Source organism: Nicotiana sylvestris, chromosome 2 (genome assembly GCF_000393655.2).
Source record: "Nicotiana sylvestris chromosome 2, ASM39365v2, whole genome shotgun sequence".
Classification (NCBI taxonomy): domain Eukaryota; kingdom Viridiplantae; phylum Streptophyta; class Magnoliopsida; order Solanales; family Solanaceae; genus Nicotiana; species Nicotiana sylvestris.
In genome coordinates this window covers 102,013,296-102,038,177 of record NC_091058.1, presented here as the reverse complement: position 1 = coordinate 102,038,177, position 24,882 = coordinate 102,013,296, and the positions used below count along the sequence as shown (strand labels likewise).

Here is a 24,882-nt window from a genome sequence, read left to right as displayed (position 1 = left end):
AGAAATCCTTAATTTATAGATATGCAAAATTTGTCTTCCAAGAAAAGGATAAGATATATTAAGGAGATTTAATCCTTTTAGGAGTCTTTTTTCATTCCTTCGAAAAAGAGAGTCCTAATAGATTAGAAATTCAGGCAAATCCTAACAATTTCTAGTATCATGCAATTGTAGATCCCCGAACACTATCTAGGGTGATTGTGGAATCTGACTCTCAACTGATTATCAGCATGATTAATTATAAAATGAAGGCCCCTTGGCATATCCGGCACATCATTGATCAGATTGTCGATATCTCTAATCGTGGTAATTTTATTTTGTTATATTCACATAGAAGACAATATGGCTGCTGAACAGTTAGCTAATTACGGGGAAAGCCTGAGAAATTATATTATTATTGATGGCGCTAGTCAATCTTAAGGCTTGATCGAGAGGGTATCCCGGATATCAGAATAAAACTAAGGAAAAATCATTTTGTTATTAATTATGCTAACAATAGATAATCCTGACCAATATATAGCGATGTTAACTCTGTGTCTAGCATCCTGTTGTAAAGGTCCATGTTCTTAAATATAAATTCCAATGATAAAAAATAACATACTACTATGGTGCAGGATCACGAGGGATAAAACAAAGGACTCAAGAAGCTCTATCATTCAAGTATGGAAGAAGTAAAAGAATACGGAAAAGATCTCTCAACGGAAGTAAGTAAGGAAGGAGAATGATGGAAACTGCAGAAGCAAAGCAAAGGAAAGGTATCAAAGATTAGAGGCTAAAAAGGAAGAAGTAGCGAAAATCCGAAAGAAGAATCAGTCAACAATTTGATAGCTGATTGACGGAGGATATTATAGGAAGGTCTCAAATTAAAGGAAAACGAGATTGCGAAGCTCTATACCGGAGATTCCTCTGTCAAAGGCAGGCCGTTAAAGCCCGAAATCAAGGGATCCAACTTTGATTACTCAAATAACAGAAAGATCTACTTAGCGGAAGGAGTCTGCCAAGGCCACAAGTCAAGGAAAATCAACGGAAGCTTCACCTTATTCTTGGAAAGAATCAGTACTAGTCTACGATTCCTCACAAAATATATATAGATCTGTACTAGGCTTGAAGCATACATACTTTGAACGAACCACTATCACTTTTTTTTGTTTCACTCCAAACAAACATTGTAGTTCTTTTTAGATCTGCTGTGTAATTAGTGAGAGAAGAAAATGAGATCGATAAACACTAGTGAGACATTATATCAAAAAGAGAGAAGTGACATAGTGACTAAGCTGTTGGTGTAAAGCTATATCAACTCTCTTGTAATCGAAAAACTTCAAATACTGAAAGAGAGCACCCTTGCAACCCAAGGGGACTGACGTAGGATTCACATTAAATTCGAACTAGTATAAAATCCTGGTGTCTTTAATTCCTGCACTTTATTTCCGCTTTACTTTTATTTTGTTCTTATCTTCAGTCGACTAATTGGTAAACTAATCAACTACTTAGAATACAAAAAGAAATATCGACAATTCACCTCCCCTCTTGTACTTTCACCTGTAACCCCTTTGTTATTGAGATTATTTCCCAAAATTTTCTCTCTCGCTTCAGTTAGTTGTACACTAGAGTGATTAATGTCACTCTTCATCTTGTTCCGAAGGCTATGGTCTATATCCTCCACCGTTTACTAGTTCTTTTTGATAATATATAGGTTCGGGGTCCAGCCTAAACCCCATCATCCATCAATAGTGGACTTTTGTTGGGAAAAAAATAAACTGATGCACCGATTTACATTTTTTTTCAGCTTCAACTTCTCTGTTAATTATGGATGTAATTAGTTACTAATCTGAGAATCTCATTTGATTTACCCTCCACTAAGACTTGAACTAGTTTAAAAGTTCCAAAAAAAAGCACCTTGAAAAGTAATATGCCTGTCGTTTGATTTTACCAGCAGAAGCATAGTTAGAGTATATCGGCCTGTTAAGTGAATTGCTCCTATAATGGTTATACTCAATACCCAGGTAGATTATTTATATTTCTTTAACTAGAGGAAGCATACTTAGCTTTGTACACGTACGTGACTTTGGACTTGTTCGGCCAATTGGCCTACTTGTTAATATTATGCACAACTTTGTTGGGGGGGGAAGAAAATATGTGTCACGACCCATTTTCTGAACAAGTCGTGACCGGAACCCGATCACTGAATTTGACCGAGCGAACCATTTGCGCTTATCAAATCTATTATAACTTCAAACTTTATATGCAACAAGACAAAACTTTAACAAAATACTTTCAATTAATTTAAATATCTGAAATAAACCAACTCCAAAACTTTATCGTAGTAACCACTAAAATATTGCTAAATTATTATCCAAAAACATCTGAATCTTAACCCATCGACTGCATCTATGAAGCCTCTACTAATAAACATCACACTGCTCAGGACATGAGATTTCCTGGCCAGTTCTCTAAGTAAACAAAGAAATAGCTAAATAATGACGACTCAAAGGAGTACTCCACGAACAAAAGCGGAGCTCACCAATAGCACTAGAAGTGAGGGAAGTCCTAACCTGTAACCTGCTTGCCTGCAAAATCGGTTCTTATGTTGTACCGCAGACCAACGTAGGTTCCCAAAAGAGAACGTCAGTACCATCCATTGTACTTAGTGAGTTTCGACGACACGGGACGAAACTTTAATAAAATATACATTACACATAAAGATTTTGAATGCGTGGAAAACATAAACATCTAAGAACAATTCTAAAATAATTGCATAGCAGCAGTTCATGAATATTCTAAAAGAAATTCCTTTTCTTTTTCTTTCTTATAAAAAAATAATTTACTTTATACTTCGGGAGTTCTAACAATCCTGACTTATTTCTATCTTAGTCACCGTATGATCGGCACAGGTCTGATCCCAACCTGATTGAATAGGCCCAATCCACGAGGTGCCACTCGCTTCATGGTTCTCAACGCTCATGTATCATACCTTAGCCTGGCTAAGTAAATTCTCAGCAACGAGACCCTCGGCTCGTGTGCTCCTTACTCGAGCACAAGTAGTTTCAGGAAGTCAACGCCTTGGTCAGGACCCTCAGCCTGGACGATGACCCCTTCTCAGAATAGAGGATACTCCCCAAAATCTTTTCTTTCTAATACTTCTTCTTATCACTTTTCAAGTCTAAATCTTTTCTAAAACATCCCATACAAACTCATACTTGTATCCTTAAATGTAAAGCATGGCATAAGAATGAAATAAACATTTAAAAGTATATCTAAAGATTCTTGCTTCTTCATGAATTTTCAACATGAAAATGGCATATAAGAATAACACAAAAATTTGAAAATTTATGCACATATATTTTAAGTTAATAGGTAGAATAATTTAAGTTAATAGGTACCCGCTCGCTCCAATTGAGTATATATTAATTCTTTTAAGCAATTCATCAAACACCTTGTATGCGTGCTTTTGTGAGTTAAGCCACTTTAGTAAAGGGTTATATCAACTCACCTCAAAACTCCTCGAGCCAATATATAGGTCCCGGTCCAATTTATACCCGTCATATAATTGATTCTACAATAACTATTGCATTTTAATTAAATTCAAAGTTTCACAGCTAACACATGGAACTTAATGTTGATATAGAGAAAGAACGGAATTAGCTATTCGATTCTTACCTACTACGACTGTACAATAATTGACAATAGAGAATTTTATATACCTGAGTTCAAGAATTAGTGATTTGTAAAGAACCCTAAAACTTCTCGTTGCCTGCGTAAGTATTGAGTAGCAAGGCTGCCTCTGCTCTGTTTCGCGTTCTGTTTCTCCTTTTCGTATGAGGCTTGCGTGAGTTTAAGCCTTCTGTTTTGTTCCAATAAGGCTTTTCAGCCTTCAGACTTTTTACTTGTGTTTTGATTAAGGCTTCAAGCTTTTTGCCCTTCTTAAATGAAGTACGTTTCTTACAACCACCATTTTATGGCCCTCCCCCCTCCTTTTTTTTTTGTTTTATTGTTTTTTTCTTTTTGTTTTGTTTTGACTTAATTAATAATTAATGATACTCACTTTTAATAATTAGTAATATTAAAATTATTAATATTCTCCTAATTATATATTCAATTATTTATAAATAGGGAAGTAACTCAAAAAACAATCACAAGGGTTTAAATCCATAATAGAAATATAATTTTTTATGCACTAAAGGCAAGATTAAAAAAAAAATTCTATATTTAGCGTGTCTTGAAACTTTTATAAATTTGAAAAGTGTTACAATCTTCCCTCCTTAAAAATATTTGTCCTCGAATGTTGCTAGGGTCTTATTCTTAAGCTAACAATCATTCCTTAAGTTCTTGAACTTCTTAAGTTTTCTTAGCACTACTCACTTTTCCAAGGGACTCTAAATTTTGGCTAACTCCCTAAATTTTCAAAAATTTCGGCAGAGTCTCCCCTGTAAATTGGACTATCCAAAAAAATATCTCTGTCACCAATGCTACAACTACACCAACAACAACCAAATATACTATAATAGGCTATTCATAGGCACCATACACAGCTCATAAACTAATTACTCACTCTCCGACAAGGAAGTACCACAATAACCAACCAAAATCTAAAGCACAATACTTCAGCAAAAGTAAATCACTTTAATGAATTCAATATACTCTGGCATGGTACTAAATTATTAATAACTAAATATACTCTGACAGAAATTAAATTACTTCAACAACTAAGTATAATCTAGTAAGGACATAAACACTTGCTAACTTGTATTTAATAAATGAAATATGCATGTCATGCCAAATCTAGGTTCATATACCTTGTTCCTCAAATAAATAAGGATACTTCTTCCTCATATCTCCCTCGACCTCCCACGTAGACTCTTTTGAATCATGATTACTCCACAAAACCTTTACCGATGTTATATCTTTTGTTCTCAACTTTCTTACTTGCCTATCGAGAATTTCTATAGGTACCTCTTCATAATTCAAGCCTTCTTTAATTTCTATGGTATTGGCAGGTATTATATGCGACTCATCATGAATGACTTTCTAAGCATAGATACATGAAAGACAGGATGAACAGAGGACAACTCAATGGGCAACGCTAGCTCATAAGCCACGTCTCCTTTCTTTTCTGTAATTTCATAAGGCTCGATAAACCTAGGACTAAGTTTCCCTTTCTTACCAAACCTCATAACTCCTTTCATTGGTGAACTTTCAAAAACACTTTATCACCAACCATGAACTCTAAGTCACGATGCCTCTTGTCAGAATAAGACTTTTGACGACTCTGAGCCACTTTCAGTCTTTCTCTGATTAGCTGGACTTTCTCTAAGGCCTCACAAACAAACTCCGGACCAATCAACGACACCTCTGCTGGTTCAAACCAACCCACTGGAGACCTACATCTTTGCCTATCCAATACTTCATAAGGAGCCATGCCAATGCTGGCCTGATAGCTGTTATTGTAAGCAAATTCTATAAGTGGCAAGTGATCATCTCAATTACCTCCAGAATCTATAACACATGTACTCAATATATCTTTAAGAGCTTGAATGGTTCTTTATGCCTGACCATCAGTTTGTTGATGGAAAGCGATGCTCAAATTGACCTTGGTACATAACCTTTTCTGAAATGCCTTCCAAAAATGCGCCGTGAATTGAGGGCCTTTGTCAGATATGATTGAAACTGTAGTACCATGCAAGCAGACTATTTCTTTGATGTACAACTACGCATACTGCTCTGCAGAATCTATCGTCTTTACTGATAGGAAATGCGCGGACTTTGTGAGTCGGTCTACGATAACCCAAATTGAATCATGCTTACGGTATGTGCGAGGCAGACCTACTACAAAATCCATAATAAATGTAACGACCCGACCGGTCATTTTTAGAATTAACGCCCCGATCCCCTAATAATTGTATTCCCCGTGCTTATTTCTACTATTGTGAGTTGCCGGGAGGATTCGTTTTGAGTTCCAGAGTGTTTTGGGACACTTAGTCCCTAAATGAGAGTTTAAGCTTTAGAATTTGGACCGTAGTTGGAGCAGTGTGAAGACGGCCTCGGAATGGAATTCCGTTGGTTCCATTGGGTGATTTCGGGCTTAGAGGCATGTTCGGATTGTGTTTTGGAGGTCCGTAGCTTATTTAGGCTTGAAATGCCGAAAGTTGAATTTTTGAAGTTTCCGAATCGATAGTGAGATTTTGAAATCGGGGTCAGAATGCAATTCCGGAAGTTGGAGTAGGTCCGTTGTGTCATTTGGGACGTGTGTGCAAAATTTCAGGTAATTCGGATGAGGTTTGATAGACTTTTTGACCGAAAGAGGAAATAGGAAGTTTTGGAAATCCTTAGGCTTGGATTGGAGAGCGGTTTGTGGTTTTAGCGTTGTTTGATGTGATTCGAGAATTGGAATAAGTTCGTATGATGTTTTAGGATTGGTTGGCATGTTTGGTTGAGGTCATAAGGGTCTCGGGTGAGTTTCAAGAGCTTAACGAAAGTTGATTTATGACTTAGGCAAAAATCTGAGTGTTGAACCTGTCATAACCTCACCTGCGTGTGTGGGACCGCAGGTGCGGCACCGCAGAAGCGGTTCGAGGACCACAGGTGCAGTCTGAGGCAATTTGGGGTTTGGTCGCAGATGCGGCCCATTTACCGCAGAAGCGACATCGCATCTACGGACAAGAGGTCGCAGGTGCGAAAGCTGGACTTTAATGAAAAGTCGTAGGTGCGGTACTTGCGGTCCCATGGCCACAAAAGCGGATTCACTAGTCAGAAAAAGGTTAAAATCGAGGGTTTGAACTCAAACTTTGGAAATTGACTTGGGAGCTCAGGGATTGGCGATTTTTGGAGAGATTTTCACCTGGTTATTTTGGGTAAGTAATTCTTACTCGGTTTTGATTAGTTTCCATGAATCTATGCTTAAATTCATCCTTTAAATTCGAATTTGGGATGAAAATTTAGGAAAAAGTTGTGAAAAGTTCTTAGGGCTAATTTTGGGGTTTTGATCGAGGTTTTGGTATCGGATTTGAGGAAACTCGTGAGTGAATGAGTGTTCATAATTTATGATTTTTACCCGATTCCAAGACGTTGGCCTGGAGAGGATTTTTGGACATGTTCCTATTTTCTTGTCTTAACTTCGTTTCCTTTAGCTAAATTAGTTGTTTGTAGTTGTATTTATGCATTGGTATTAATTTGATTAGATTTGGGCCACCCGAAGTTGGATACTCATGGCAAGAACATAATATCGAGTTGATTGAGCTGGTTCGAGGTAAGTGGTTTGCCTAACCTTGTGTGGGGAAAGCTTCCCTTAGGATTTGGTATTGTTGATATAGGAAATGTCTTGTACGTGAGGTGACGAGTGCGTACATGTGCTAATTGTTGAGAATCCTATTTTCATTAAGTAACTGAAACTGTGTTTTCTTCCCTGTTTATACTACTTGCAATTTAAGCCTACTGTTAGCTTAGAGAAGCATGTCTAATTGACTTAATTGCTTTACTTGCTCAAACTGCTTTATTTGAATTATGTGCAGCATGCTAGGTTAGAAATACCTGTTTTACCTTGGTAGGATATTTGGATTGAATTGAATATTCTTTGTGTTGTTGCTGCTGCGTGTTTACTTTGGGACTACAGGACAATATCCCGGGAGATCCCCCTGCATGTTCACTTTGGGACTACAGATTTGTATTCGAGTAGATCCCCCTGTAATATATTGGAACTACGGGACTACACCCGGTAGATTCCCCCAGTACTGGGTATTTACATTTGGGACTACGGATCGGGATTCTGGTAGATCCCCATGCACTATGAGTTGGATTACGGGATGACACCTGGGAGATCAACTGCATATTTACATTTGGGGATACAAGACGGCATCCTAGGAGATCTCCGGTTGCTTTCTCTGTGTGGAGTTATATTCTTTCTGTGATTTCTCTCTCTGTTATAGTTGTTGTTATTCTTATTATCATGTGTTACTTCTTACTGTTTTATTTCCTTATATATATATATATATATATATATATATATATATATATATATATATATATATATATATATATATATATATATATATATATGTATATGTATATGTATATGACCGGTAAGGCCCTGACCTTCCTCGTCACTACTCGACCGAGGTTAGGCTTGGCGCTTACTGGGTACTGCTGTGGTGTACTCATGCTCTTTCCTGCACATGTTTTTCGTGTGCAGATCCAGGTTCTTCGACTCAGCCCTACTATCCTTGAGGCGGGGCGATTCTTCAGAGACTTCGAGGTATATCTGCCACGTCCGCAGACCGAGGAGTCCCTCTCCATTCTCTCTTATAGTTACAGACCTTCTGTATTTATTTTGATTTAGACATTCTGGAGTTAGAGCACTATGAAGTATCCATAGCTTGTGATTTCATGAGATTTCGGGTTTTGGGAGTTCTTTTCAGTTGAGAGTATGTATTTATATATGCCGAGCGATATCTTAAATGTTTTCATTATGTTTATACGCAGTTTATACTACTTTTTATTTGTTATTTTTCTTTTTCTTCAAATTGTTAGGCTTACCTAGTCGTAGAGACTAGGTGCCGTCATGATAGTTCACGGAGGGCGAACTGGGGTTGTGACAAGTTGGTATCAGAACTCTAGGTTCATAGGAGTCATGAATCACAAGCCGGTTTATTAGAATCTCGCGGATCGGTACGGAGACGTCTCTACTTATCTACGAGAGGCTATGTAACTGTTAGGAAAATTCTACTTCATTTGATTTCCTTGTCGTGCGAGATTTTTGATATCACAATTCTAAGCTTCTGTCTTCTATTGTCTCACAGATGGTGATGATACGTGCTACCAGAGATGATCAGGGGCCCGCTCCCCCTACTGAAGCTGTTAGAGGTCGGGGTAGAGGCCGAGGATGCGCACACGGTGCAGCCCGAGCACCCGTGCAAGCTACCACCGAGGAGCCACCAACAGCTCCCGTCGGAGCCCAGGAGCCTGATACACCTACTACTACTACTACTCCAGCTCTTCAGGAGACTCTTGCATAGTTCATGAGCATATACACCACTCTGACTCAGGCAGGGTTGTTTCCCCTTGCTGCAGCCACATCTCAGGCTGAGGGAGGAGCACAGACGCCCGTTGCCCGCACTCTTGAGCAGCGAGTGCATATTTATCAGGTCCTAGAGATTATTCCTGTACATCCTGCAGCCTCAGATCAACTCGAGGACAGGGCAGCGACTTTCGAGGATGAGCAGCGGAGGCTTGAAAGGTTCAAGAAGTACAAGCCTCCTACATTCAGTGGTCTAGCATCAGATGATGCTCTAGGATTTCTAGAGGAGTGCTACCGTATCCTCCGTACCATGGGTATATCAGGATCGAGCGGGGTTTTCTTCACTACCTTCCAGCTTCGAGGAGCCGCCTACGAGTGGTGGCGTACTTATGAGTTTGACAGTCCGGATGAGGCAGCTTCCCTGACTTGGACTTAGTTTTCAGATATGTTCCTGAGAGAGTATGTTCCTCACAGCCTCAGGGACGCATGGCGCACAAAGTTTGAGCATTTGCGCCAGGGTACTATGACTGTCTTGAAGTATGCTGTCCGTTTCACTAGCTTGGCTAGACATGCACCATCTTTGGTTTCTACTGTTCGCGAGAGGGTTCGCCGATTTATTGAGGGGCTCATTCTCAGTATCAGGTCCAGCATGGCTCGTGAGTTGGAGATGGATATTTCTTATCAGTAGGTGGTGAGCATTGCAAGGAGAGTAGAGGGTATGCATGCTCGGGATAGAGAGGAGAGGGAGGCCAAGAGGTCTTGAGAGTCGGGCCATTATTCTGGTGCCCGTGCTCCAGCTGCAATTCGTCATGGTAGGGGTTATAAGAGTCTCCCCGTTCATTCAACTCTTCCAGCAGCCAGTGGTATTCCAGCTCCTCCTAGACCTTAGGAGCCTTATTATGCACCTCTAGTATCTAGTGCGCCTTCTGCGTGGGGTGCTTTCAATGGTCAGTCCAGTAGATCTGGACCGAGCCAGTCACAACCGCCACATCCTCCCAGAGCTTGTTTTGAGTGTGGTGACACACGCCATATGGTGAGGGATTGCCCAGACATAGGAGGGGTGCACCTCCATAGACTTCTCAGCCACAACGTGCTCCGCAGAGTTCTCAAGCTATGATCACAGCACCAGTTGCTACCCCATCTGCCCAGCTAGCTAGAGGTGGAGGTTGGGGAGGTAGAGGTTTCCCTAGAGGGGGAGGCCAGGCCAGATATTATGCCCTTCCTACCCGTACTAAGGTTGTCGCCTCCGATTCTATCATCACAGGTATTGTCCTGGTTTGTCATAGAGATGCATCGGTTTTATTCAATCCAGGCTCCATCAATTCTTACGTGTCTTCTTATTTTCCCCCCATTTGGGTGTATCTCGAGATTCTTTGAGTTCCCCTATTTATGTTTCTACTCCTGTGGGAGATTCTCTTATTGTAGACTGCATTTATCGGTCGTGTTTGGTTGCTCTTAGTGATTTTGATACCAGAGCCGATTTATTATTGCTCAGCATGGTAGATTTTGATGTTATCTTGGGCATGGACTGGTTGTTGCCCCATTATGCTATTCTTGATTGTCATGCCAAAATTGTGATGCTGGCTATGCTAGGTGTACCGCGAGTAGAGTGGTGGGGTACCTTAGATCATACTTCCAATAGAGTTATTTCATTCCTTAAGGCTCAACGTATGGTTAAGAAGGGGTGTGACGTGTATCTAGCTTATGTGAGAGATATTAGTATTGATACTTCTACAGTTGATTCAATCCCAGTAGTACGGGATTTCTCTAATGTGTTCCCAGCTGATCTTCCAGGTATGCTGCCCGTTAGAGATATTGATTTTGGCATTGATCTGTTGCCGGGCACCTAACCTATTTCTATTCCTCCGTATCGTTTGGCCCCTCTTGAGTTGAAGGAGTAGTTACAGGAATTGCTTGATAAGGGTTTTATTCATCCTAGTGTATCACCTTGGGGTGCTCCTATCTTGTTTGCGAAGAAAAAGGATGGTTCTATGCGTATGTGCATTGATTATCGCCAGTTGAACAAAGTTACAGTGAAGAACCGGTATCCTTTGCCTCGTATTGATGATTTGTTTGACCAGCTACAGGGTGCACGAGTGTTTTCTAAGATTGATTTATGTTTAGGTTACCATCAGTTAAAGATTCGGGAGCCAAATATCCCAAAAACTGCTTTTAGGACTCGGTATGGTCATTGCGAGTTCCTAGTTATGTCATTTGGGCTGACCAATGCCCCAACAGCCTTCATGCATTTGATGCACAATGTATTTCAGCCATATCTTGACTCGTTCATCATTGTTTTTATTGATGATATTCTGGTATACTCCCAGAGTTGGGAGGATCATGAGCAACACCTGAGGACAGTAGTTTAGACTTTGAGAGAAAAGAAGTTATATGCAAAGTTCTCGAAATGTGAGTTTTGGTTGGATTCTGTGGCATTCTTAGGCCACGTGGTATCGAGTTAGGGTATACAGGTGGATCCGAAGAAAGTGGAAGCAGTGCAGAGTTGGCCTAGACCATCCTCAACTACAAAGATCCACAGTTTTCTTGGCTTGGCAGGTTATTATCGTCGATTTGTTGAGGGGTTTTCATCTATTGCAACACCTATGACCAGGCTGACCCAGAAGGGTGCTCCGTTCCGGTGGACGAAAGAGTGTGAGGTGAGCTTCCAGAAGCTTAAGACAGCTTTGACTATAGCCCCAGTTTTGATATTGCCTACAGGTTCGGGGTCTTATACTGTCTACTGTGATGCCTCGAGGATTGGCCTTGGAGTTGTATCGATGCAGGACGGTAGGGTGATTGCCTACACATCCAGACAGTTGAAGGTACATGAGAAGAATTATCCTATCCATGATCTCGAGTTAACTGCTATTGTTCACACCTTGAAGATCTAGAATCATTATTTGTACGGTGTGCCTTGTGAGATTTATACTGATCACCGGAGTTTGCAACACCTGTTCAAGTAGAATGACCTTAATTTGCGCCAGAGGAGGTGGTTAGAGTTGCTGAAGGACTATGATATCACTATTTTGTATCACGCGGGCAAGGCTAATGTGGTGGCCGATGCTCTGAGTTGCCAGGCTAGAGTTTGGGGAGTTTGACTTATTTACCAGTAGCGGAGAGGCCCATGGCGATGGATGTTCAGGCCTTAGCCAGCCAGTTTGTGAGATTGGATCTTTTAGAGCCTAGTCGGGTCCTTGCTTGTGTGGTTTCTCGAGCTTCCTTGTTTGATCGTATCCAGGAGCGTCAGTTTGATGACCCTTATTTGCTTGTCCTCAAGGACAAGTTCTTGCATGGCGATGCCAGAGATGTGACTATTCGTAATGACGGGGTATTGAGGATGCAGGGTCAGATTTGTGTACACAATATTGATGGGCTTCAGGAGTTGATTCTAGAGGAGGCCCATAGTTCGCGGCATTCCATTCATCCGAGTGCCGCGAAGATGTACCAAGATTTGAGAAAGCACTATTGGTGGAGGCAGATGAAGAAAGATATAGTTGGGTTTGCAGCTCTGTGCCTCTATTGTCAGTAGGTGAAGTACGAGCACCAGAGACCGGGTGGGTTGCTTTAGCAGATAGAGATTCCGGAGTGGAAGTGGGAGAGGATCATAATGGACTTCTTAGTTGGACTCCCACAAACTTTAAGGAAGTTCGATGCTATTTGGGTGATTGTGGATCGGCTGACCAAGTCTGCACACTTCATTTCTGTGTGTACTGCCTATTCTTCGGAGCGGTTGGCGGAGATTTATATCCGGGAGATTGTTCGTCTGCATGGTATTCCAGTTTCCATCATTTCAGATAGAGGTACTCAGTTCACATCACGGTTCTAGAGGGCCGTACAACATGAGTTGGGTACTCAGGTGGAGTTGAGCATAACATTTCACCCCTAGATGGACGGACAGTCCAATGGCACTATTCAAATTCTTGAGGATATGCTCCGTGCATGTGTAATGGAGTTTGGAGGTTCTTGGGATCAGCTGTTGCCATTAGCGGAGTTTGCCTACAATAACAGTTATCAGTCCTGCATTCAGATGGCACCGTATGAGGCTTTATATGTTAGGCGGTGTAGATCCCTAGTGGGTTAGTTTGAGCCGGGTGAGGCTAGATCATTGGGCACAGACTTGGTTTAGGATGCTTTGGAGAAGGTTAAGGTAATTCAGGATAGACTCCGTACAGCCCAGTCCAGACAGAAGAGTTACGCGGACCGAAAGGTTTGTGATGTTTCCTATATGGTTGGAGAGCGGGTCTTGCTTCGGGTTTTGCCTATGAAGGGCGTTATGAGATTTGAGAAGAAAGGGAAATTGAGTCTGAGGTTTATTGGTCCTTTTGAGATATTGAGGCATGTTGGGGAGGTTACTTATGAGCTTGCCTTACCTCCCAGCTTGGCAGGAGTTCATCCGGTATTTCATATTTCGATACTCCGGAGGTATCACGGTGATCCGTTGCACGTGTTGGATTTCAGTTCAGTCCAGTTGGACAAGGATCTATCTTATGTTGAGGAGCCGGTGGCGATATTAGACAGGCAGTTTCGGAAGCTGAGGTCAAAGAACATTGCATCCGTGAAGGTTTAGTGGCGGGGTCAGCCGGTCGAGGAGGTGACTTGTAAGACCGAGCAGGATATGCGCAACCGTTACCCTCCTCTTTTTACTACTTCAGGTATGTCTCTATGCTCATTTAAGGATGAACGGATGTTTTAAGAGGGGGAGGATGTAACAACCCAACCAGTCATTTTTAGAATTAACGCCCCGATCCCCTAATAACTGCGTTCCCCATGCTTATTTCTCCTATTATGAGTTGCCGGGAGGATTCGTTTTGAGTTTCTGAGTGTTTTGGGACACTTAGTCCCTAAATGAGAGTTTAAGCTTTAGAATTTGGACTGTAGTCAGAGCAATGTGAAGACGGCCTAAGAATGGAATTCCGTTGGTTCCCTTAGCTCCGTTGGGTGATTTCGGGCTTAAGGGCTTTTTCGGATTGTGTTTTGGAGTTCCGTAGCTTATTTAGGCTTGAAATGCTGAAAGTTGAATTTTTTAAGTTTCTAGATTGATAGTGAGATTTTGCAATTGGGGTCGGAATGGAATTCCGAAAATTGGAGTAGGTCCGTTGTGTCATTTGGGACGTGTGTGCAAAATTCCAGGTAATTCGGAAGAGGTTTGATAGACTTTTTCATCGAAAGCAGAAATAGGAAGTTTTGGAAATCCTTAGACTTGTATTGGATAGTGATTTGTGGTTTTAGCGTTGTTTGATGTGATTCGAGGGTTGGAATAAGTTTGTATGATGTTTTAGGATTGGATGGCATGTTTGGTTGAGGTCCGGGGGGCCTCGGGTGAGTTTCAAGAGCTTAACGAAAGTTGATTTATGACTTAGGCAAAAATCTGAGTGTTGAACCTGTCATAACCGCACCTGCGTGTGTGGGACCGCAGGTGCGGCACCGCAGAAGCGGTTCGAGGACCACAGGTGCAGTCTGAGGCAATTTGGGGTTTGGTCGCAGATGCGGCCCATTTACCGCAGAAGCGACATCGCATCTACGGACAAGAGGTCGCAGGTGCGAAAGCTGGACTTTAATGAAAAGTCGTAGGTGCGGTACTTGCGGTCCCATGGCCACAAAAGCGGATTCACTAGTCAGAAAAAGGTTAAAATCGAGGGTTTGAACTCAAACTTTGGAAATTGACTTGGGAGCTCAGGGATTGGCGATTTTGGATAGAATTTCACCTGGGTGTTTTGGGTAAGTAATTCTTACTCGGTTTTGATTAGTTTCCATGAATCTATGCTTAAATTCATCTTTTAAATTTGAATTTGGGATGAAAATTTGGGGAAAAGTTGAGAAAAGTTCTTAGGCCTAATTTTGGGGTTTTGATATCAGATTTGAGGGATTTTGTTATGGTTAGACTCGTGAGTGAATGCGTGTTCATAATTTATGATCTTTACCCGATTTTGAGACATGGGCCCGGAGAAGATTTTTGGGCTTGTTCCTATTTTCTTGTCTTAGCTTCGTTTCCTTTAGCTAAATTAGTTGTTTGTAGTTGTATTTACGCATTGGTATTAATTTGATTAGATTTGGGCCACCCGGAGTTGGATACTCGTGGAAAGAATGTGATATCAAGTTGATTGAACTGGTTCGAGGTAAGTTGCTTGCCTAACCTTGTATGGGAAAACTCCCCTTTGGATGTGGTATTGTTGATATATGAAATGCCTTGTACGTGAGGTGACGAGTGCATACATGTGTAATTGTTGAGAATCCTGTTTTCATTAAGTAACTATAATTGTGTTTTCTTCCTTGTTTATACTACTTGCAATTTAAGCCTACTGTTAGCTTAGGGAAGCATGTCTAATTGACTTAATTGCTTTACTTGCTCAAACTGCTTTATTTGAATTAAGTGCAGTATGCTAGGTTAGAAATACATGTTTTACCTTGGTAGAAAATTTGGATTGAATTGAATATTCTTCGTGTTGCTGCTGCGTGATTACTTTGGGACTACGAGACGATATTCCAGGAGATCCCCCTACATGTTTACTTTGGGACTATGAATTTTTATTTCAATAGATCCCCCTGCACATTTATATTGGAACTACGGGATTGCACCCGGTAGATTCCCCCAGTACTGGGTATTTACATTTGGGACTAAAGATTGGGATTCCGGTAGATCCCCGTGCACTATGAGTTGGACTACGGGACGACACCTGGGAGATCCAGTGGATATTTATATTTGGGGACTACAGGACGATATCCTGGGAGATCCCCGGTTGCTATGTCTATATGGAGTTATATTCTTTCTGTGATTTCTCTCTCTGTTGTAGTTGTTGTTATTCTTATTATCCTGTGTTACTTCTTACTATTTCATTTCCTTATATATATATATATGACCAGTAGGGCCCAGACCTTCCTTGTCACTACTCGACCGAGGTTAGGCTTGACACTTACTGAGTACCGTTGTGGTGTACTCATGTCCTTTCCTGCACATGGTTTTTTGTGTGTAGATCCAGGTTCTTCGACTCAGCCCTACTACCCTTGAGGCGGGGGCAATTCTTTAGAGACTTTGAGGTATATCTGCCGCGTCCGCAGACTGAGGAGTCCCTCTCCATTCTCTCTTATAGTTATAGCCCTTATATATATTTTTTTTATTTTAGACATTCTAGAGTTAGAGCACTATGTAGTATCCATAGCTTGTGATTTCATGAGATTCCAGGTTTTGGGAGTTCTTTTCAGTTGAGAGTGTGTATTTGTATATGCCAAGCAGCATCTTAAACGTTTTCATTATGTTTATCCGCAGTTTTTACTAGTTTTTATTTGTTGTTTTCCTTTTTCCGCAAATTGTTAGGCTTACCTAGTCGTAGAGACTAGGTGCCGTCAAGATAGTTCACGGAGGGCGAACTGGGGTCATGACAATAATCATCTCCCATTTCCACTATGGTATCTTTATTTCTTGAGCTAGGCCACCAGGCCTCTGATGCCCGACATTGACTTGCTGTCAATTCAAATATTTGGCTACATGATATGCTACTTGCTTCTTTATGCCTTTTCACCAGTACAACTCTTTCAAGTCCAGATACGTTTTGGTAGCACCTGGGTGGATAGAGTACCTCGAGCTGTGAGCTTCATCCATTATGGCCTTCCTAAGACCATCTACATCAGGTACACATAACCAATCATTCAACTTTAAAACTCTATCACTTCCTAGAGTAAAAGTAGTGATTTCTTTACTTATGACTCATTCTTTTAACTTCATTAAGTCTGGATCTTCATCTTGCTTAGCCTTAACATGCGCAACAAGAGAGGATTTCGCTAAGGCATAAGTAGTTATACCTTTTTCTTCGGTCTTATCCAATCTAATTCCATCATTTGCCAGTTTTTAAATTTCTCGACCCAAAGTTCGCCTTTGTACTGCAAGATGGGCCAGGACACCCATTGACTTCCTACTAAGTGCAGCTGCTACCACATTAGCTTTGCCTGGGTGGTAAAGGATATTGATGTCATAATCCTTGAATAGCTTTAGCCACCTTCTCTGTCTCAAATTTAATTCTTTCTGCTTGAAAATGTACTGGAGGCTTTTGTGATCTGTAAACACTTCAAAATGCTCGTCTTAAAGGTACTGTCGCCATATCTTTAATGCAAACACCACTGCAACAAGCTCCAAGTCGTGTGAGCGGTAGTTCTTCTCATGATTCTTTAACTGCCTGGAAGCATAAGGAATAACTTTTCCATCTTCCATATAAACACAACCAAGACCCACTCTGGAGGCATTACAATATAATATGAACCCACCCGAACCTGTCGGCAAGGTTAACACATGTGCAGTGGTCAACCTCTTCTTTAACTGTTGAAAACTCTGCTCACAAGCATCTGACCACTGAAATTTAACTACTTTCTGAGTCAACTTAGTTAATGGAGTTGCAAGTGAGGAAAATCTATCTACAAACCTTCTATAGTAGCCAACTAATCCCAAGAAACTCCTGATTTCGGTTGGCGTTGTCGGCCTTAGCCAATTCTTGACTGCTTCTGTCTTCTGAGGGTCTACTTTTATTCCTTCACTTGATACTACGTGGCATAAGAATGCTACTGACTGCAACCAGAGCTCACATTTTGAAAACTTAGCATAAAGCTCATTCTCCTTCAAGGTCTGCAAGGCTATCCTGAGGTGTTCTACATGCTCATCCTTGCTCTTAGAGTATATCAAAATATCGTCTATAAACATGACAATAAAGGTATCAAGGGATAGCTTTAAAACTCTGTTTATGAGGTTCATGAATGCAGGTGGAGCATTTGTCAAACCGAAGGACATTATTAGAAATTCATAATGCCCGTAGCGAGTTCTAAAGGTTGTTTTAGATGTATCCTCTTCTCTGATTCTCAACTGATGGTACCCTGACCTCAAGTCTATCTTTGAAAAGTACTTTGCACCCTGAAGTTGATCAAATAAATCATCTATTCTTGGCAGTGAGCACTTGTTGTTAATGATAACTTTATTCAACTACCGATAGTCGATGCACATTCTGAGAGACCCATCTTTCTTCTTGACAAACAGGACCGGGGCACCCCACGGTGAAACACTCAGCCTGATGAAGCCCTTGTTAAGAAGGTCTTTCAATTGTTCCCTCAACTCATTAACTTCTATTGGAGCCATTCTCTAAGGAGGTATAGATATGGGCTGAGCGCCTGGCATGAGATCAATGCCAAAGTCTATGATTCTTTCAGGAGGAAGTTCGGGAAGGTCATCTGGAAAAACTTCTAGAAATTCTCTAACAACCGGCACAGACTGAAGATCTGGTGGTTCCAATTCTGGATTAATGATGTGAGCCAAATAGGCGAGACACCCTATACTAATAATTTGTTGTGCCTTAAGGTAAGAATAAACTTACCTACAAGTGATGCTGAACTACCCTTCCACTCCAAGACTTTTTCATTTGGCAATTGGAACATGACTATCATGGCACGACAATATAACATGGCATAGCAAGAAAACAACCAATCCATACCCATGATCACATCGAGATCCACCATTTCTAACTCTATGAGATCGGCCTCGGTGCTGCGACCTTAGACTGAAACTATACAACCTCTACAGTCTCTTGTGGCATCCATTGACTCGCCAACTAGAGTAGATAATAAGAATGGCTTACTAAGTTGTTCAGGTTCTAGCCCGAGGTTAATTGCAAATTATGGAGTCACGTACGAAAACGTTGAACCTGGATCAATTATGGAATAAGCATTATGTGAGCAGACTAGAAGTATACCTGTAATAACTTCTGCGGATGCCTCTGCACTCTTGCGATCAAGTGTAGCAAACAAACAGGTTTGTCCCCCTCATTGAGTAACGCAATCTGCACCTCTACCTACCCCATGCCTGGTCTAATTATGTGAACCACGAGCCTGAGGTGGTGCAACTGTAGTAGCTGATGAACTAGAAGGACGAGTTGATCCCCCACTGAAATTACGCCTCAACTTTGGGCAGTTGGCCTTTATATGACCAATGTCTCCACAATGATAGCAACCATGAGACCCGACCTTGCACTGACTTGAATATTGCTGCTTACATGTGATCTCGCCCAAATTCACACCACAATTAGGTAGTGAGGCGGTCGAAGCAATAATAAACCCAACACAAGTCGGGGTCGAATCCATAGGGAGTTAGAATTTGGATTAGGTATATAACTAGAGTATTTGTATGATGTGACTCAATTTGGAATTCCACTTATTGATTGGTTGTTTCTATTTCTACTTTTAGCTAATAATTGCAAATAATAAACTAGAAGACAATGTTTTTGGTTTTGGTTGTTTTTCAAATGATAAAGGAATCTAGGGTTGTGACTTCCACCTAGGTGGCTACCTAATGGGTTGTAAACTATAGTACTAGTTTGATTAATCAGGATCGTGGTATAGCAATCACACGCAATTTCTCACTCTGTACCTCTCAGTAGTTTAAGTAATTTTGCCCAATTTGGCTTTCTCAAGCCTAAATTGGTATTGCACAATCAAGTGATTTATGCTCAATTCGGGTCTTGCTATCTCTAGATTTGACCCTTTATATGGGGCTATAAATTTTTTGAGTTCACCCCAATTCCTTGTTAGCCAAGTTTTCCTGAACCCGGTATCTCTTTCTCAAGCAAAGACTAGGTCAAATAGGCATGAATCAATGTTTGCAACCATTAATTCTAGAATTTAAGCATAAACAAGGCTAAATATCACTAACCCAATTACAAACAAGCCCTAAAATTCAATACCCATTAAGTACCCACACTTGGGTTGAGCCACAATTCTAGCTAAAGATTTAGCTACTCATGAAAAAGAAAGAAATAGAAGAAGAAATTAAGATAGAATGCATAATCATTTATTAAACAAAGAAAATCTAATGTTAAGAAGTCAATCTAGTACAAAATTAATCAAAGAAGTAAAGAAAACCGCTTAGGTGTACCTCTGCAAACTAAACTTAATCTAAAAATGATAAAAAGTTCTATTTGTACTAAGTTGAAAATATCTGACAAAATTACCCCTGCGAAGGTTGTGCGCCCGCATAATTCTGGTGCAGTCCACACAATGAGCTACTGCGGCCGCACAATTGTCGTATGGTCCACATTCTTAGGAACTTGGGCTTGGAACTTGGGTTCTTCTGCGGTCCGCATAAAAATGGGTGCGGCCGCAAAAAAGTGATGCAATCCACACTCCTTTACTTTCTAGCTCTCTGAATCTCAATCCTGCGGTCCGCATAATAATGGATGCGGCCCACTTGGCCTCCTGCGACCACACAATTTCAGTGCGATCTGCACTCCCTGAGCTGGCCAAAACATATTCTCTGAATCTTCTTCTGCAGCTTTACTAGAATTGTGCGGTCCGCACTGCTAGCCCTTTTTGCCCTATTTTGGTTCTTGTTCACTTTTGACTCCTTGATGAGTTGATTTTGACTTCTTTGGCTTGTTTCCCAATAATCCTGCAAGTAAGCACATTTCGTTAGTTTTCGGGAATACCTTTAAGCATTTTCGAGCTAAAACGCAAGTAAAAGAGAGCAAATAAGCGGTCAAAATCTCTACTTATCAACTCTCCCAAACTTAAGCTTTTTCTTGTCCTCAAGCAAATAAGAAAATTCCCACCTTCACTAGAAAAAGGGATATTTCAACTAGCCTAAGGTGAATCAATTACATATCAATTGGGACCAACAATTACCCACAACACATATGAATTATCAACAATGTAATTATTTGGCTTTTTGAGTACTATAGTTCTAGTGTGACTCTTGAGCATCAAGAGTTGACTCTACTCATCAAGGAAGCTCGCTCTTTTATTTAGGTCATTGTGGATCCCAAAATCCTCCTCCTCTTCTCTCCATTAGCAAATCTCACTTTAGAATGTGACACTCAAAGCAAGGATTGTGAAAAGTTCGCTCATCTCTTTTAAAAGAACGTCAGAAGTCCAGCTTTAAGTACCATAAGCTTGCCCCTCATGTAAATCACCACTAATGTAAGCTCACTCAACTTAAAATCATATAGGGGTTTTGCGGGTTGTAATAAAGGCTTTTGGATCAAGGTAGGACTTGTTGGAATAGAATGGTTTCATCTTTCTTAAGCACTCCATTTTCTCTTTTCGGCTCATACTTTCTCGACTCTTTGAGTCATTTTCTTCTTCCTCGGGGGAACTTGGGAGACGTAACATCACTCTTTCTTGAGCATGACATTCATTTTTCTTCTTTTCTAATTACTTTAGCCTTTCCTCCTTATTTTCTTTTGGATCCCTTCAACTATTCACTTTATTCACTTTCCTTTTTGGCATTTTTCTTTTTGTTATTTCTTTCTTTCTTTCTTTTCTTTGCCTTCCCTTTTCTTCATTTCTTTCTCTTCTTTGTGCCTTTTATCACTTTCAAACTCCTTGCCTCTCCCCCAAACTTACGCTTTTTTGCCATTTATTTCTCAAGAATGCTAAGGAAAGATCGGGTGCCAAGAGCGGGTCATTACAAAATGGATAAAGACTTGTAACATGGTGGTTATTGAAAGAAAAAGGGCTTCGGATCAAAGGGGTTAACTAGGGATATCACATTGGTAGGTCATGGAAGATTTAAAATTTCAAATTGGATCAAGGAGAGCCTATGATCATTTCTCAAGCCAAGCTACACTTAGAATTTTGCCTAGACAAACATTAGGGGCAAGTTCTAGACCATTAGCATGGGTATGCAACTAAACATCTCACCTCTCACGCTTCTGGATTTCTAAAAAGAATAGAGTCAAGGACTCACAACAACCCTAGCTAAGATTGAGAATCACAAATGGCTCGATTTGAACCACTCGATGACTGCTTAAGTCAACACAAGAGTCAAAAGAGTCACAACTAGAGCTATTATCTGCCAACAACGTGTTTTTAACCGTACTCTCATAGGTAAATGTGCTGGCACCAAGCGAAGCATGCTTGAGACCCCTTTTATTCATTACTACTATATTTACCAAAACATAAAAGAAAATAGACTCAATCCCTTAAGAAGGTTGTCACGCTATCCATCGTTGGGAAGAGCCACCCGATTTACACATAATCCACCTTTGGAAAGAACCGTAGCATTAAGAAAACCTAAGGGTTATTGCTCACTCAAAACATAAAAAAGAAGCTATTAAAGTAAATAAGCAGTTATACTACTAAGGAAAAGTAAACTAAAGAAGCTATGAAATAAACTACAGAAAGCGAGATAAATGAATATACAAACCGAAGTCAAATGAATATATACATAAGGAAAATGAATATCTATATAAAATGGGAAGAATATATACATACCAAAAGGAAAATAAAGATGAAAGGAAAATAGTATTAGAGTTATTACATCCCAAATGTCAAATACTCAGAATAGACCACCCCCAATGAAAAATAAGTATTGTCCCCAATGCTTAACAAAAATAAGAACATGGAAAGGGTAGAGAGTTAAGAGAACTCCCTATGTGGTCTTAGTCTGCATAGGATCATCAACAACCTCAACCTCAAGCTATATTTGATCATCACCTGGCTAAGGCAACTGGGTTGCTGAGCATCTGCACCATCTCCTCAGCAGTGTGGGAAGTGGCAACCGGCTCCTCAGACTGGCCGGTTGCTGCCTCTGGTGTTGTTTGTGCTGCTGGGACTGCCTATGCTGCTGAGGGTGCTCTCTCCATGAGCAAGTCTAATGGTAGATCACCGGCAGATTTAATCTTCTCAATCTCTTTTCTCAGCTTATCCAAAGACTTCTTTGATGCCTGAGATCTCCGCATCTTCTTGACCTGTTTTCCCAAATCCTCAATAGCTTTCCCCTTTGCCTCCACTTTATCCATGATAGTCTTCTTGTCAACCATAATCTTCTTCAAGTCTTCCTCCACTAATGGAGGTACCTGTGGCTCTGCTGGGGCTGAGGATTGTGCTACAACAGCACTGGATATATCATCCAGCTTTTTAGTAGCTGCCTGCATCCAGTTGTTGAGACTTGCCAATGTTTGGAAGACTCGCAACGCAGTCTGAGAATAGAAAGAGGAAGCTGGCACTGGTAATGGAACTGCTAATCTAGCAAAAGCTGGTGGACTGGAGGATGAAGATGGTGGCATGGCTACTGTCCTGGTGGAAGTACAAATTGTTGTGGAAGGCTCGGCAGCTGAATTAGTAACCACTACCGCTGGCTGTTCAGACTGGCCAGTTGAGGTAGTAGCTTTTCCCTTGAATTTAGGGTTGTCAGCTCCCTGAAGGTTGTACCAGGAGAAAGGCTTCTTGGACTTCACGTTGGTGTCATAATGCGTCGGCTCCACCCTCTGATCCTTGAAGTATTCGGGAGGAAGTTGGGGTATGAATAGGATATCTCACCCTTCTGGACAGCTAAAGTGATGTTGGTGGACATGATGGCACCAACATTTATCGGATACCCTGCCATAATTAAAGCCACCAAGACTGCACAGGGAAGTGGGAGCATGTTTTCATTGAGGCATGGGTCAATGCGGCTACACACAAACGTTTTCCACCCTTTTGCTTCAAAGTTTAGGGTGGCCCGAATAATTAGAACCCCTACTGTGAGCCACAGAGGTATTGACCCTGGGATTGCCAGAATCTCAGCCAACTAGGGACGAGCTGCATCACCTATGGCTAGCTTCTCCAAATACTGCACTGCCTTCACTTCTTCAAACCCCACATATGTGTTCAGTGCACAAGAGTCAAAGAAGATTTTTAGATTCCGCACTTTTATCACCTTAGTTCCCTGCTTGATGTGAGCAACATTTGCGTAGAATTCCTTGACCAGGTATTCATTTGCATCTAGGACACTGGTGTTGAACCATTTCAATCCTTTCCGCTCTTGGAATTACCTAAGGACATTGGGGTTGTGCTTGTTCAGGTCTTTCATTAAGAACTGTTGCTCAAGAGTGAGCGACCTTTGTGGCCACCATTCCCTAAACTTGGCGAAGCCATTGGCATTAACAAATCTGTCCTCCCATATCTCTGGCCTCCGTGATCTTTCCAACCCTGGCACTGCAGTATCGCCCCCTCTCCCATCATTTGGAACATTATTTTCATCTAAATTTATTGGAGTAGGGGGAGCAGGTGAGGAAGAGGGCTCAGGGTCTTGGTTTCCCTCTTTTGACCCTTTAGACGAACTGGCAGTTGAAGAAGACTCATCAACTAAATGAAATCTCTGAGGGAATTGTTGTGATTGGGCTTCTTGTTGTGATTGGGCTTCTGGCTGTGCTTGCACGGAGTTACTCTCAGAAGCTTCCCCGGATGAGGCGTATTCACTGGTCTCCAAGTGTCAAGGGCTCTATTGGCTATTGCTTTCTTGCTGATAGCCTTTTGGATTGCTAGAGGTAGATTGCTTTTGCCTCGACCCCGGCCTTAGGAGGGTTCTGCCCTCCCTTGCGGTGTATCTCCTCTACCATGTGAACGAACCATTGTCTGCAACATACAAGAACTACAAAATAGTTACAATTGAAGATCATAATGTATGCATAAACATGATTGGGAGTTGTAGAAAAATCATTCGCATAAGGGTAGTACGGACCGCACAAAAATGATTGCGGCCGCAGAGTGTCCATTGCGGACCGCACAAAAATGGTTACGACTGCATAATTCAAAATCTACGGGCACTATAACTAGGGTTCATGCGATCTTTACATAATTTAGGCATGGTTTTAGCAATCAAACAACATTAGCTACTTACCCAGACCCCATACCCACATAATTCTAAGCAAAAACAACTAAACATTGACATTTTTAGGCATGCAAGTAACCCTAAATCTAAGAACAAAAGCAAACAAAATATGAAGAATCTAATGAAGAAATTAATATACCAATTATGAAGATGCAGGTGATGAAATGAGGGAACAATTTGAGAGCAATTGGGAAATTTTACAATGCAAGCTTAGTCTTCAAGGCCGAGATGATCGAAAAGTGTAAAAAGAGAAGGAAAG

The 24,882-nt window shown here is 41.0% G+C and overlaps 1 long non-coding RNA gene across 1 annotated transcript; it reads right to left on the bottom strand.

Annotated features, from left to right (window-relative positions):
• Positions 1-2,252: 2,252 nt before the first annotated feature.
• Positions 2,253-3,904, bottom strand: LOC138886366 (uncharacterized). The gene is made up of 2 exons (XR_011405067.1): positions 3,699-3,904; positions 2,253-2,578 (listed from the first exon to the last, which is right to left on the bottom strand). It is a non-coding gene; the product is annotated as an uncharacterized lncRNA (long non-coding RNA).
• Between the last annotated feature and the right edge of the window lie 20,978 nt (positions 3,905-24,882).